The following is a 15,963-nucleotide window of genomic DNA, read 5'->3' as shown; positions in this document are numbered from 1 at the left end:
CCCTCCGGGTTCGCTGTTTCCGAGCAACACTAAATATAACACTAGCCGGCAGTGGAGAGAACTGAAAACTCGGGCCCCAGAAAACGCATTCCGAGCCCCTTTCGCCCATCCAAAAGTGCCCCAAGAGGAAGGTTTTGAGTACAAGTGAATTAATTCCCCAGGGGAGCCTTTATGCAGCCCCATATGCAACTGGACCCTCCGGGTTCACTCTTTCACCTCAAGCCTAAATATAGCCCTCGGCGCAATGGGAGAAGACTGAAAAGCGGGCCTCAGAAAACGCATTGCGATTCCCCTTGGACCATCCAAAAGTGCCCCCAAAGGAAGGCTTTGGGTACAAGTGAACTCCCCAGGGGAGCCTTTATGCAGCCCCACATGCAACTGGACCCTCCCGGTTCGCTCTTACCGAGCAACACTAAATATAGCCCTAGCCGGCATGGGAGACGACTGAAAACTCGGGCCCCAGAAAACGCATTCCGAGCCCCTTTCGCCCATCCAAAAGTGCCCCCAGAGGAAGGCTTTGAGTACAAGTGAACTCCCCAGGGGAGCCTTTATGCAGCCCCACATGCAACTGGACCCTCCGTGTTCGCTGTTTACAAGCAACCCTAAATAATAACCCTAGCCAGCATGGCAGAAGACTGAAAACTTGGGCCACAGAAAAAGCGTTTCAAGCGCCATTCGTCCATCCAGAAGTGCCCCCAATGGAAGGCTTTGGGTACAAGTGAACTCCCCAGGGGAGCCTTTATGCAGCCCCACATGCAACTGGACCCTCCGGGTTCACTCTTTCACCGCTAGCCTAAATATTGCCCTCGGCGCAATAGGAGAAGACTGAAAAAGCGGGCCTCAGAAAACGCATTGCGATTCCCCTTGGACCATCCAAAAGTGCCCCCAAAGGAAGGCTTTGGGTACAAGTGAATTCCCCAGGGGAGCCTTTATGCAGCCCCACATGCAACTGGACCCTCCGTGTTCGCTGTTTACAAGCAACCCTAAATATAACCCTAGCCAGCATGGCAGAAGACTGAAAACTTGGGCCACAGAAAAAGCGTTTCAAGCGCCATTCGTCCATCCAGAAGTGCCCCCAAAGGAAGGCTTTGAGTACAAGTGAACTCCCCAGGGGATCCTTTACGCAGCCCCACATGCAACTGGACCCTCCTTATTCGCTCTTTCACAGCAACCCTAAATATAGCCCTGGCCCGAATGGCAGACGACTGAAAACTCGGGTCACAGAAAACGCATTGCGATTCCCCTTGGAGCATCCAAAAGTGCCCCCAAAGGAAGGCTTTGGGTACAAGTGAACTCCCCAGGGGAGCCTTTATGCAGCCCCACATGCAACTGGACACTCCTTATTCGCTCTTTCACCGCAAGCCTAAATATAGCCCTCGGCGCAATGGGAGAAGACTGAAAAAGCAAGCCTCAGAAAACGCATTGCGATTCCCCTTGGACCATCCAAAAGTGCCCCCAGAGGAAGGCTTTGAGTACAAGTGAACTCCCCAGGGGAGCCTTTATGCAGCCCCACATGCAACTGGACCCTCCGGGTTCGCTGTTTCTGAGCAACACTAAATATAGCACTAGCCAGCATTGGAGAGAACTGAAAACTCGGGCCCCAGAAAACGCTTTCCGAGCCCCTTTCGCCCATCCAAAAGTGCCCCCAGAGGAAGGCTTTGAGTATAAGTGAACTCCCCAGGGGAGCCTTTATGCAGCCCCACATACAACTGGACCATCCGTGTTCGCTGTTTACAAGCAACCTAAATATAACACTAGCCAGCATGGCAGAAGACTGAAAACTCGGGCCACAGAAAAAGCGTTTCAAGCCCCATTCGCCCATCCAGAAGTGACCCCAAAGGAAGGCTTTGGGGACAAGTGAACTCCCCAGGGGAGCCTTTACGCAGCCCCACATGTAACTGGACCTTCCGTATTCGCTCTTTCACAGCAACACTAAATATAGCCCTGGCCCGCATGGCAGACGACTGAAAACTCAGGCCCCAGAAAACGCATTGCGATTCCCCTTGGATCATTCAAAAGTGCCCCCAAAGGAAGGCTTTGGGTACAAGTGAACTCCCCAGGGGAGCCTTTATGCAGCCCCACATGCAACTGGACCCTCCGGGTTCGCTGTTTCCGAGCAACATTAAATATAGCACTAGCCAGCATTGGAGAGAACTGAAAACTCGGGCCCCAGAAAAGGCTTTCCGAGCCCCTTTCGCCCATCCAAAAGTGCCCCCAGAGGAAGGCTTTGGGTACAAATGAACTCCCCAGGGGAGCATTTATGCAGCCCCACATGCAACTGGACCCTCCGGGTTCGCTCATTCCGAGCAACACTATATATAGCAATAGCCGGCTTTGGAAGGAACTGAAAACTCGGGCCCCAGAAAACGCATTCCGAGACCCTTTCGCCCATCCAAAAGTGCCCCCAGAGGAAGGCTTTGAGTACAAGTGAACTCCCCAGGGGAGCCTTTATGCAGCCCCACATGCAACTGGACCCTCCGGATTTGCTGTTTACAAGCAACCCTAAATATAACCCTAGCCAGCATGGCAGAAGACTGAAAACTCGGGCCACAGAAAAAGGGTTTCAAGCCCCATTCGCCCATCCAGAAGTGCCCCCAAAGGAAGGCTTTGAGTACAAGTGAACTCCCCAGAGGAGCATTTACGCAGCCCCACATGCAACTGGACACTCCGTATTCGCTCTTTCACAGGAACACTAAATATAACCCTGGCCCGCATGGCAGACGACTGAAAACTCGGGGCCCAGAAAACGTATTGCGATTCCCCTTGGACCATCCAAAAGTGCCCCCAAAGGAAGGCTTTGGGTACAAGTGAACTCCCCAGGGGAGCCTTTATGCAGCCCCACATGCAACTGGACCCTCCCGGTTCGCTGTTTCCGAGCAACACTAAATATAACACTAGCCGGCATTGGAGAGAAATGAAAACGCGGGCCCCAGAAAACGCATTCCGAGCCCCTTTCGCCCATCCAAAAGTGCCCCAAGAGGAAGGTTTTGAGTACAAGTGAATTAATTCCCCAGGGGAGCATTTATGCAGCCCCACATGCAACTGGACACTCCTTATTCGCTCTTTCACCGCAAGCCTAAATATAGCCCTCGGCGCAATGGGAGAAGACTGAAAAAGCAAGCCTCAGAAAACGCATTGCGATTCCCCTTGGACCATCCAAAAGTGCCCCCAGAGGAAGGCTTTGAGTACATGTGAACTCCCCAGGGGAGCCTTTATGCAGCCCCACATGCAACTGGACCCTCCGGGTTCGCTGTTTCTGAGCAACACTAAATATAGCACTAGCCAGCATTGGAGAGAACTGAAAACTCGGGCCCCAGAAAACGCCTTCCGAGCCCCTTTCGCCCATCCAAAAGTGCTCCCAGAGGAAGGCTTTGAGTACAAGTGAACTCCCCAGGGGAGCCTTTATGCAGCCCCACATACAACTGGACCATCCGTGTTCGCTGTTTACAAGCAACCTAAATATAACCCTAGCCAGCATGGCAGAAGACTGAAAACTCGGGCCACAGAAAAAGCGTTTCAAGCCCCATTCGCCCATCCAGAAGTGACCCCAAAGGAAGGCTTTGGGGACAAGTGAACTCCCCAGGGGAGCCTTTACGCAGCCCCACATGCAACTGGACCTTCCGTATTCGCTCTTTCACAGCAACACTAAATATAGCCCTGGCCCGCATGGCAGACGACTGAAAACTCAGGCCCCAGAAAACGCATTGCGATTCCCCTTGGATCATTCAAAAGTGCCCCCAAAGGAAGGCTTTGGGTACAAGTGAACTCCCCAGGGGAGCTTTTATGCAGCCCCACATGCAACTGGACCCTCCGGGTTCGCTGTTTCCGAGCAACACTAAATATAACACTAGCCGGCAGTGGAGAGAACTGAAAACTCGGGCCCCAGAAAACGCATTCCGAGCCCCTTTCGCCCATCCAAAAGTGCCCCAAGAGGAAGGTTTTGAGTACAAGTGAATTAATTCCCCAGGGGAGCCTTTATGCAGCCCCATATGCAACTGGACCCTCCGGGTTCACTCTTTCACCTCAAGCCTAAATATAGCCCTCGGCGCAATGGGAGAAGACTGAAAAGCGGGCCTCAGAAAACGCATTGCGATTCCCCTTGGACCATCCAAAAGTGCCCCCAAAGGAAGGCTTTGGGTACAAGTGAACTCCCCAGGGGAGCCTTTATGCAGCCCCACATGCAACTGGACCCTCCCGGTTCGCTCTTACCGAGCAACACTAAATATAGCCCTAGCCGGCATGGGAGACGACTGAAAACTCGGGCCCCAGAAAACGCATTCCGAGCCCCTTTCGCCCATCCAAAAGTGCCCCCAGAGGAAGGCTTTGAGTACAAGTGAACTCCCCAGGGGAGCCTTTATGCAGCCCCACATGCAACTGGACCCTCCGTGTTCGCTGTTTACAAGCAACCCTAAATAATAACCCTAGCCAGCATGGCAGAAGACTGAAAACTTGGGCCACAGAAAAAGCGTTTCAAGCGCCATTCGTCCATCCAGAAGTGCCCCCAATGGAAGGCTTTGGGTACAAGTGAACTCCCCAGGGGAGCCTTTATGCAGCCCCACATGCAACTGGACCCTCCGGGTTCACTCTTTCACCGCTAGCCTAAATATTGCCCTCGGCGCAATAGGAGAAGACTGAAAAAGCGGGCCTCAGAAAACGCATTGCGATTCCCCTTGGACCATCCAAAAGTGCCCCCAAAGGAAGGCTTTGGGTACAAGTGAATTCCCCAGGGGAGCCTTTATGCAGCCCCACATGCAACTGGACCCTCCGTGTTCGCTGTTTACAAGCAACCCTAAATATAACCCTAGCCAGCATGGCAGAAGACTGAAAACTTGGGCCACAGAAAAAGCGTTTCAAGCGCCATTCGTCCATCCAGAAGTGCCCCCAAAGGAAGGCTTTGAGTACAAGTGAACTCCCCAGGGGATCCTTTACGCAGCCCCACATGCAACTGGACCCTCCTTATTCGCTCTTTCACAGCAACCCTAAATATAGCCCTGGCCCGAATGGCAGACGACTGAAAACTCGGGTCACAGAAAACGCATTGCGATTCCCCTTGGAGCATCCAAAAGTGCCCCCAAAGGAAGGCTTTGGGTACAAGTGAACTCCCCAGGGGAGCCTTTATGCAGCCCCACATGCAACTGGACACTCCTTATTCGCTCTTTCACCGCAAGCCTAAATATAGCCCTCGGCGCAATGGGAGAAGACTGAAAAAGCAAGCCTCAGAAAACGCATTGCGATTCCCCTTGGACCATCCAAAAGTGCCCCCAGAGGAAGGCTTTGAGTACAAGTGAACTCCCCAGGGGAGCCTTTATGCAGCCCCACATGCAACTGGACCCTCCGGGTTCGCTGTTTCTGAGCAACACTAAATATAGCACTAGCCAGCATTGGAGAGAACTGAAAACTCGGGCCCCAGAAAACGCTTTCCGAGCCCCTTTCGCCCATCCAAAAGTGCCCCCAGAGGAAGGCTTTGAGTATAAGTGAACTCCCCAGGGGAGCCTTTATGCAGCCCCACATACAACTGGACCATCCGTGTTCGCTGTTTACAAGCAACCTAAATATAACACTAGCCAGCATGGCAGAAGACTGAAAACTCGGGCCACAGAAAAAGCGTTTCAAGCCCCATTCGCCCATCCAGAAGTGACCCCAAAGGAAGGCTTTGGGGACAAGTGAACTCCCCAGGGGAGCCTTTACGCAGCCCCACATGTAACTGGACCTTCCGTATTCGCTCTTTCACAGCAACACTAAATATAGCCCTGGCCCGCATGGCAGACGACTGAAAACTCAGGCCCCAGAAAACGCATTGCGATTCCCCTTGGATCATTCAAAAGTGCCCCCAAAGGAAGGCTTTGGGTACAAGTGAACTCCCCAGGGGAGCCTTTATGCAGCCCCACATGCAACTGGACCCTCCGGGTTCGCTGTTTCCGAGCAACACTAAATATAACACTAGCCGGCATTGGAGAGAACTGAAAACTCGGGCCCCAGAAAACGCATTCCGAGCCCCTTTCGCCCATCCAAAAGTGCCCCAAGAGGAAGGTTTTGAGTACAAGTGAATTAATTCCCCAGGGGAGCCTTTATGCAGCCCCATATGCAACTGGACCCTCCGGGTTCACTCTTTCACCTCAAGCCTAAATATAGCCCTCGGCGCAATGGGAGAAGACTGAAAAGCGGGCCTCAGAAAACGCATTGCGATTCCCCTTGGACCATCCAAAAGTGCCCCCAAAGAAAGGCTTTGGGTACAAGTGAACTCCCCAGGGGAGCCTTTATGCAGCCCCACATGCAACTGGACCCTCCCGGTTCGCTCTTACCGAGCAACACTAAATATAGCCCTAGCCGGCATGGGAGACGACTGAAAACTCGGGCCCCAGAAAACGCATTCCGAGCCCCTTTCGCCCATCCAAAAGTGCCCCCAGAGGAAGGCTTTGAGTACAAGTGAACTCCCCAGGGGAGCCTTTATGCAGCCCCACATGCAACTGGACCCTCCGTGTTCGCTGTTTACAAGCAACCCTAAATAATAACCCTAGCCAGCATGGCAGAAGACTGAAAACTTGGGCCACAGAAAAAGCGTTTCAAGCGCCATTCGTCCATCCAGAAGTGCCCCCAATGGAAGGCTTTGGGGACAAGTGAACTCCCCAGGGGAGCCTTTATGCAGCCCCACATGCAACTGGACCCTCCGGGTTCACTCTTTCACCGCTAGCCTAAATATTGCCCTCGGCGCAATAGGAGAAGACTGAAAAAGCGGGCCTCAGAAAACGCATTGCGATTCCCCTTGGACCATCCAAAAGTGCCCCCAAAGGAAGGCTTTGGGTACAAGTGAACTCCCCAGGGGAGCCTTTATGCAGCCCCACATGCAACTGGACCCTCCGGGTTCGCTCTTTCCGAGCAACACTAAATAGAGCACTAGCTGGCATTGGAGACGACTGAAAACTCGGGCCCCAGAAAACGCATTCCGAGCCCCTTTCGCCCATCCAAAAGAGTCCCCAGAGGAAGGCTTTGAGTACAAAAGAACTCCCCAGAGGAGCCTTTATGCAGCCCCACATGCAACTGGACCCTCCGTGTTCGCTGTTTACAAGCAACCCTAAATATAACCCTAGCCAGCATGGCAGAAGACTGAAAACTCGGGCCACAGAAAAAGCGTTTCAAGCCCCATTCGTCCATCCATAAGTGCCCCCAAAGGAAGGCTTTGGGTACAAGTGAACTCCCCAGGGGAACCTTTACGCAGCCCCATGTTGAGGAAATCTGGGAACAGCACAGATCCCACGGTCTGCTGCAGCTGAGCAAACCAAGATACCAGGATAACGGTGAGAAGCTCCTATGACAGTGTTCCCACATCGCCCAACTGAGGAGTGCAGAAAAATATTGCTGCCAGCAGCTGACACCAAAAACAAGGTCTACGTGACTGCTAATCACAAGGGGACTGTTTTCTTGCAGGTGGGGTTGTTTTCTTGCAGTTGTTTGTCTGAGTGCTTTTGACCAATAATCTCGTGTGAAACACTGTCCACCCCTGTTAAGTTCTCTATAAAAGTTAGGCTATTCGGTCAATAAAATGGAGCATGATCTGACTCTACTGTGTGTCTGTCGTGCTTTCGACCGTGCTTCCAGCAACATATAGCGCCCGAACAGGCTGAGACCTGAACAGGACCTGAACAGACATCGCACCGGAGCAGGACATCGCAGCACCGGAGCAAACATCGCAGCGCAGCGGGACACCAGCTGCGCCGGCACATCCGAACGCAGGTAGACCAGGAGACCAGCGGCGCCGGGACCGGCGGCGCCGGGACCAGCGGCGCCGCGATCTCGCCGCGCCGTCGGGACTTCGGAGCGCCCATCCGACCGGCGCTTCAGCAGACCGGACACCGGCCCGGACACACGGTACACAGGCCTCACGGTGAGACGCGGTACTCCCACTGAGACACGCGGAAAACGGTGGGACACGGGGAATTGCGGAGGGCCGCGGGAAATAGAGTTGCGGCGGGACGTGGAATTCCGGAGGGCCGCGGGAAATTGACGTAATCACGGTGCGACGCAGGCCGTCCGGAGTCGGGTTGCTACGGGAGATAAGAGGCGTCACCGAGCAACAGCGGGGCGGAGATTGCGTAACCATGGAGGCGGAGGCGGCCGTGAAGCTTCTCTCTAACATTCTCACTATGAGAGGCGTGGCTTGCAATACGAAAAAGGTTAAATCATTGGTAAATTGGGCCCAGAAGGAGGGCTTTCTGAAAGAGACCCCCCAAAATTTCAGCCCGGATGAGTGGCAACTCATAGGAGACCGTTTATGGCAGACATCTACCAAGAATGGGAAGTTTGATAAGGATTTATGTAAAACCTGGTGTTTGGTGATTGATGCCTGTCGTGGTTTAACCCGGCCGGCAGCTAAACACCACGCAGCCGTTCGCTCACCCTCCCCCCTCCCTCTCTGGGACGGGGGAGAGAAATGGAGAGTGAAGCCCGTGAGTTGAGATAAAGACAGTTTAATAAGACAGGAAAATAATAATAACAAAATAATAATAACAATAATAATAATAATGATACAATGGTGATAATACGAAAGTAATAGTATGTACAAACAAGTGATGCACAATGCAATTGCTCACCACCCGCTGACCGATGCCGAGCCTAACCCCGAGCAGTCCGGCCCCCTCCCCCCAGCTAGCCACCCCTATATATTGTTTAGCATGACGTCAGATGGTATGGAATACCCCTTTGGCTAGTTTGGGTCACCTGTCCTGGGTCTGTCCCCTCCCAGCTCTTACTGCACCCCCAGCCTGCCCGTTGGCAGGACAGAGCAAAAGGCTGAGATGTCCTTGGCTTAGTATAAGCACTGCTCTGCAACAATTAAAGCATCGGGGTGTTATCAGCACTCTTCTCATCCTAAGCCAAAACACAGCATTCCACCAGCTACTAGGAAGAAAATTAATTCTGTGCTAACTGAAACCAGGACAATGCCCTAAACGGTCTGAAGGCCGACCGCCAGGTTGTCATGGCAGCGACGCAGGCTTTATCAGTGCAGTCTGGGGCCCCTAAAACATCAAGTACGGAATCCAACACCTCGTTATCACAATTGTTTCCGGTGGATCCTATGCTGACCCCGGTTCGAGGCATGACCTCTTCAATAAAGGATTCGGCTGCAGCTATTGCTAAGGGACTGTCCGAGCCCGGTGCGGATGCGGCCTGTGACCTGCCCTCTTCACCTCCTGCGCCGGAAAATCTCGATGCGAGGCCCCCGGCATCCGCGCCGCCGCCAGGGGACCATAAATCCACCCAGGGTGTCTCTCCCCCGCTATCGGCCACCCCGGCTTCATCAACACCGATGTCAACCAGGTGGTCGGGTATCATACGTGACGCCATCCTCGACGGGGATTGGCACGCCTCCTCCTCCTTGGCATGTCCAGTTATTGTCGACTCTGGACAAGGCATCGGGTCATGGATGCCACATGATTGGAAGCTCCTACAACAAGCCAGGAAAACAGTAACAGATTATGGATTACACTCTCAAGCAGCACGACAGATAATTCATTGGATCTTCCAGGCAGATCTGATGTGTCCCTTCGACTGCCAAAACATAGCACGCCTGTTGTTAACTCCCTCTCAACTATTAATTTTTGAAAGAGAATGGCTACACTTGGCACAAATTGAAGCGAGTCGTCCGCGTCAGACGGGAGACCCCCTATATGGCACCACAGTTGAAATGCTAACAGGAACAGGCCCGTACTTCGATCCTCAGCTTCAGTTGCAATTCCCTGAGATTGTTCATCGGACAGCTGCACAGCTTGCCCTACGAGCTCTTTTTGCCCTCCCTAGGGAAAAGAAAGCTCCTCCATTTGCTTCAGTTCACCAGGCCCAAGGAGAATCTTATGCCAAGTTCATCGACCGATTATGGACAGCAGTCATGGATCATCCTGACCTGTCATCAGACATGAAACGGAGCGTGCTTAAAATGCTTGCCTTTGACAACACGAACACAAAAACCCAAAGCATCCTAGCTACGCTACCAAAAAATGCTCCCATTGAAGAGATGTTGGAGAGGGTAGAGCGTGTTGATCAGTCCAAGCAAGCAGCTGTGATGGCTCAAGCTGTTGCATCGGCCCTTGGTGATCCTTTGGCTGCCATAGTGTCCCGATCCAATGGTGGTCCCTCGAGACGCAACTCTCAAGAGCAGTGGCGGTGTTATCGATGCGGGAGGCTTGGCCATCTCAGAAGACAGTGTACAGCTACCCCCTGGTGCGACCTATGCCGTTCTAATACACATGCTACATCGGTGTGCAAGTATCAGGGAAACTCCAAGAGGAGCGCGATCGGCCGCGCGACGACAACAGTAGCCGCAGCACAGCCAGACGGGGCGGATTTCTCGACAGCAGTGCCCCTGCCACCAGAGGAAGCCTCGGGGTGGACCTGGCAACAGCAGTAAGCATCACGCTTTCCGATAAGTCTGTAGCGGCCATTCCTACGGGGATCCAAGGCCCACTATCAAATACACCATTAGGCGGCTTGCTATTAGGTAGATCCTCTGTAGGCCTTAAAGGATTGATGGTCATTCCGGGGGTTATCGATGCTGACCACGTAGGAGAAATCAAAGTCATGGCATACACGCTCAACCCACCCCTGTTTATTCCGAAAGGTACCAAAATAGCCCAACTTGTGGCACTCCAAAATCATCAACCCTGTGCGGGGGCACAGGTCGACCGGGCAGGAGGCTTTGGCTCCACGGACCATGTTATCTGTTTCACCAGATCTCTGGCCTCCCGACCCATGATGAATGTGACATTATCCATCGGATCACACCAAATTACTGTCACCGGTATGATCGATTCTGGTGCGGATGTTACGATCTGCAGCACCATGATATGGCCGAACCATTGGCCACTAACCTCTCCAGCCACTGGAATTACGGGAGTTGGCGGCAGCTCAGCGACATATCTCAGCGCACAGGTTGTGACGTTGAAATTCCAAGAGAAAACAATTTCAGCTAGACTGTACGTGATGGCACTGCCCGCAAATCTTCAAATGTTAATCGGAAGGGACATACTTTCTCAGCTTGGGGCGGTGATTACTACCGACAGCAAGGATTTTCCTTAGTGGCCACTGCTGCGCAACCGCCCACCCTGGCCTTGACATGGCACTCTGATCGGCCTATCTGGGTGGAGCAGTGGCCATTGACAACAGACAGGTTGCAGCAAGCACAGACTTTAGTTCAAGAACAGCTCCAGGCAGGACACATACGCCCATCCACAAGTCCCTGGAACATGCCAATTTTTGTGATTCAAAAGAAATCAGGAAAGTGGCGACTTCTACAAGATCTCAGAAGAGTAAATGACCAAATGCAAGCTATGGGAGCCTTGCAACCTGGTTTACCATCTCCAACCATGCTGCCTGAGCATTGGTCCCTTTTGATCATAGACTTAAAGGACTGTTTTTTTACAATTCCCTTAGCAGACAAGGACTGCCAGAGATTCGCCTTTACGGTACCTGCCGTTAACAAGCAAGCCGCGGCAAAACGCTACGAGTGGCTCGTGCTTCCCCAGGGTATGAAGAACTCCCCCACGTTATGTCAGCTATATGTAGCCTGGGCTTTGGAGCCAATTCGAACAGCATGGTGTGATGTCATTATTTACCATTATATGGATGACATTCTGTTTTGCAGGCCGGATTGCTTCCAGGATTCCGATCTACACTTTATTCAGCGTACCCTGGAAGACAAAGGACTAAAGATAGCTCCAGAAAAGGTTCAGCGGAAACGGCCATGGCTGTACTTGGGATGGAAGATATCAGACTCTTCCATCCGGCCACAGAAGGTCGAAATATCTACCACTTTGCATAATCTAACAGACGTCCAAACATTCTTGGGCAATATTCAGTGGGTCAGGCGTATCGTAGGAATTACTAACGATGACCTGGCTCTATTGTTACCTTTGTTGCGGGGTAGGAGGGCAGAACAGAGCATTACACTAACAAATGAACAACGGCAGACCCTTTCCCACATATCCCGAAAGGTTGCAGATGGCGCGGCTTGCAGGCGCGTCGCTACACTTCCACTCTCTGTAATAATAGTCAATCATGTGTCTCACCCATATGCAGTGATTGGTCAGTGGCAAAAGGAAGAGGGGGGAAATAAGGGCCGACAAAAACAGGAACAGTGTGAGGCGGATGCCACTGACCCCAAAAATAGAAATGAGATAACTAAGATAGATAATTATGAAAGAAGGATGGTAGGGCAACAGTTTCGAATTTTGGAATGGATTTTTCTATCGATACAGCCAAAAATGAGTATCCAGACCCGGACAGAAGCCATCGCGGAATTAGTACGTAAGGGTCGCATTCGGAGTATCGATATCAGCGGCCAGGAACCCGGGGATATTAGTCTACCAATAACTCAGGATCACTTGGAATGGTGTTTACAGCGATCCACTCCTCTACAAGAAGCTGTGCTAGGATTCCCAGGATTGGTGCATTCCCGGGCCCCAAAAGGGCCTCTATGGCAAGTTATAAGATCATATAAATGGCGAACAGTACCACAACTATCGCCTCGGCCAGTAGTGGGGCGCACAGTCTATACTGATGCCGGTGCAGTAAGTAAGCGGGCTGTGTGTGTGTGGTATGAGAATGGCACTTGGGAAAATCACCTAATTAAGGGGTCAATGGGGGATACGTTACAAACACTAGAATTGTCCGCAGTTGTTTGGGCTTGCCAACGCTGGATGCGTGAGCCAATTAATATCATTTCAGATTCTCTGTATGTTGTCAATGTAGTGAACCGGATTGAGGACGCCTTGATACGGCAAACTAAGAAGGATCGATTGTTGTCATTGTTTCTGCAACTGCGAGATGCCATTCAAGGAAGAACTGCACCTTACTGTGTCATTCACATACGTAGTCACCAGTTCTCAATTGGATTAGCAGAAGGTAATACGCAAGCAGACAAGTTGGTGAGTATAATTACAGCAAGACCAGAAAGTGACTTTATGCGTGCACGTGCGTCACATGAAATGTTTCACCAAAATGCTAAAGGTCTTCGGAGAATGTTTGGACTTACTTGGGCAGAAGCTAGAGGAATTGTAAGAGCATGCCCCTCCTGCAGTCATCATGGGCCAAGGTTAGGCTTGGGTATTAATCCACGGGGTGTTAAGGCACTCGAGGTATGGCAAATGGATGTCACGCACATGCCAGAATTCGGTACTAAAAGATATGTGCATGTGTGTATTGATACCTTTTCACGATTCATATGGGCAACAGCACAGGGAGGGGAAAAGGCACTCCATGTATGCAGGCATTTGACAGTGTGCTTTGCCATCATGGGGGTACCACAGCAGATCAAGACGGACAACGGCCCAGCATATCTCAGCAAAAAGATCAGCACGTTTATGAAGATGTGGGGAGTAACGCATACCACCGGCATCCCATACTCTCCCACGGGCCAAGCAATTGTCGAACGATCACATCAAGTCCTAAAGGAACAGATAGCAAGGTTAAAGGAAATCAAGGATGTCGATGAACGACTATCCAAGGCGTTATTTGTCTTGAATCATCTGTGTTTGACCGGTGACCGAGAAGATCCTCCTACAAGTATCCATTTTCAAACCTTGAATAAAGCAGCACCAAATGTGCTGCCGCAAATAAAAGTAAGTTACCGAGATCCTGCTACAGGAGTCTGGAAGGGACCAGTCCCTGTCCTGTTCATTGGCCGGGGATATTTCTGTGTCTCTACAACAGCCGGACCGGTTTGGGTACCAAGCCGGTTCGTGAAAGCTGTCCAGAATGTTCCAACGGACGGGGAAATTACTGACGAAGATTCTGATATTGTCAGCAATGCTTGCACTCGCGACCAAGATCAAGCAGAACAAAAATCTATGAGTGCCAGAGTTGATCAGCACGGTAGACTGTCACCCTGTTTGTCCCGGGCATCACCTACTCCAGAAGAATAGTATACACAGAGACTCAAAATGATATCAGTCTTTCACTTAATAGTTCGATGAATTGTTTGAAATAAAGTATAGATGGTTGCGGGGTTTGATCACAAGGGGTTAACGATTTGATTTATGGTGGTGGTAATCATCGTGGTGTGTTGTAGGTATAACTAAAAGAGTTACCTGTAAAACTGCTGTGACGGACATGGTTTGCTCAAAAGAAGAAGGGGGAATTGTTGAGGGAATCTGGGAACAGCACAGATCCCACGGCCTGCTGCAGCTGAGCAAACCAAGATACCAGGATAACGGTGAGAAGCTCCTATGACAGTGTTCCCACATCGCCCAACTGAGGAGTGCAGAAAAATATTGCTGCCAGCAGCTGACACCAAAAACAAGGTCTACGTGACTGCTAATCACAAGGGGACTGTTTTCTTGCAGGTGGGGTTGTTTTCTTGCAGTTGTTTGTCTGAGTGCTTTTGACCAATAATCTCGTGTGAAACACTGTCCACCCCTGTTAAGTTCTCTATAAAAGTTAGGCTATTCGGTCAATAAAATGAAGCATGATCTGACTCTACTGTGTGTCTGTCGTGCTTTCGACCGTACTTCCTGCAACAGCCCCACATGCAGCTGGACCCTCCGTATTCGCTCTTTCACAGCAACCCTAAATATAGCCCTGGCCCGCATGGCAGATGACTCAAAAAATCGGGTCCCAGAAAACGCATTGCGATTCCATTTGGACCATCCAAAAGTGCCCCCAAAGGAAGGCTTTGGGTACAAGTGAACTCCCCAGGGGAGCCTTTATGCAGCCCCACATGCAACTGGACACACCTTATTCGCTCTTTCACCGCAAGCCTAAATGTAGCCCTCGGCGCAATGGGAGAAGAGAGAAAAAGCGGGCCTCAGAAAACGCATTGCGATTCCCCTTGGAGCATCCAAAGTGCCCCCAAAGGAAGGCTTTGGGTACAAGTGAACTCCCTAGGGGAGCCTTTATGCAGCCCCACATGCAACTGGACCCTCCGGGTTCGCTGTTTCCGAGCAACACTAAATATAGCACTAGCCAGCATTGGAGAGAACTGAAAACTCAGGCCCCAGAAAACGCATTCCGAGCCCCTTTCGCCCATTCAAAAGTGCCCCCAGAGGAAGGCTTTGAGTACAAGTGAACTCCCCAGGGGAGCCTTTATGCAGCCCCACATGCAACTGGACCCTCCGGGTTCGCTGTTTACAAGCAAACCTAAATATAACCCTAGCCAGCATGGCAGAAGACTGAAAACTCGGGCCCCAGAAAAAGCGTTTCAAGCCCCATTCGTCCATCCACAAGTGCCCCCAAAGGAGGGCTTTGGGTACAAGTGAACTCCCCAGGGGAGCCTTTATGCAGCCCCACATGCAACTGGACCCTCCGTATTCGCTCTTTCACAGCAACCCTAAATATAGCCCTGGCCTGCATGGCAGACGACTGAAAACTCGGGCCCCAGAAAACGCGTTACAAGCCCCATTCGCCCATCCAAAAGTGCCCCCAAAGGAAGGCTTTGGGTAAAACTGAATTCCCCAGGGGAGCCTTTATGCAGCCCCACATGCAACTGGACCCTCCGGGTTCGCTCTTTCACCGCAAGCCTAAATGTAGCCCTCGGCGCAATGGGAGAAGACTGAAAAAGCGGGCCTCAGAAAACGCATTGCGATTCCCCTTGGACCATCCAAAATTGCCCCCAAAGGAATGCTTTGGGTACAAGGGAACTCCCCAGGGGAGCCTTTATGCAGCCCCACATGCAACTGGACCCTCCGGGTTCGCTCTTTCCGAGCAACACTAAACATAACCCTAGCCCGCATGGGAGACGACTGAAAACTCAGGACCCAGAAAGCGCATTCCGAGCCCCTTTCGCCCATCCAAAAGTGCCCCCAGAGGAAGGCTTTGAGTACAAGTGAACTCCCCAGGGGAGCCTTTATGCAGCCCCACATGCAACTGGACCCTCCGTGTTCGCTGTTTACAAGCAACCCTAAATATAACCCTAGCCAGCATGGCAGAAGACTAAAAACTCAGGCCACAGAAAAAGCGTTTCAAGCCCCATTCGCC

The sequence above is a fragment of the Anas platyrhynchos genome, chromosome 21, assembly GCF_047663525.1.
Source record: "Anas platyrhynchos isolate ZD024472 breed Pekin duck chromosome 21, IASCAAS_PekinDuck_T2T, whole genome shotgun sequence".
In the NCBI taxonomy this organism is placed as follows: domain Eukaryota; kingdom Metazoa; phylum Chordata; class Aves; order Anseriformes; family Anatidae; genus Anas; species Anas platyrhynchos.
The sequence above is the reverse complement of the archived record's forward strand: the minus strand, read 5'-3'. Positions refer to the sequence as shown.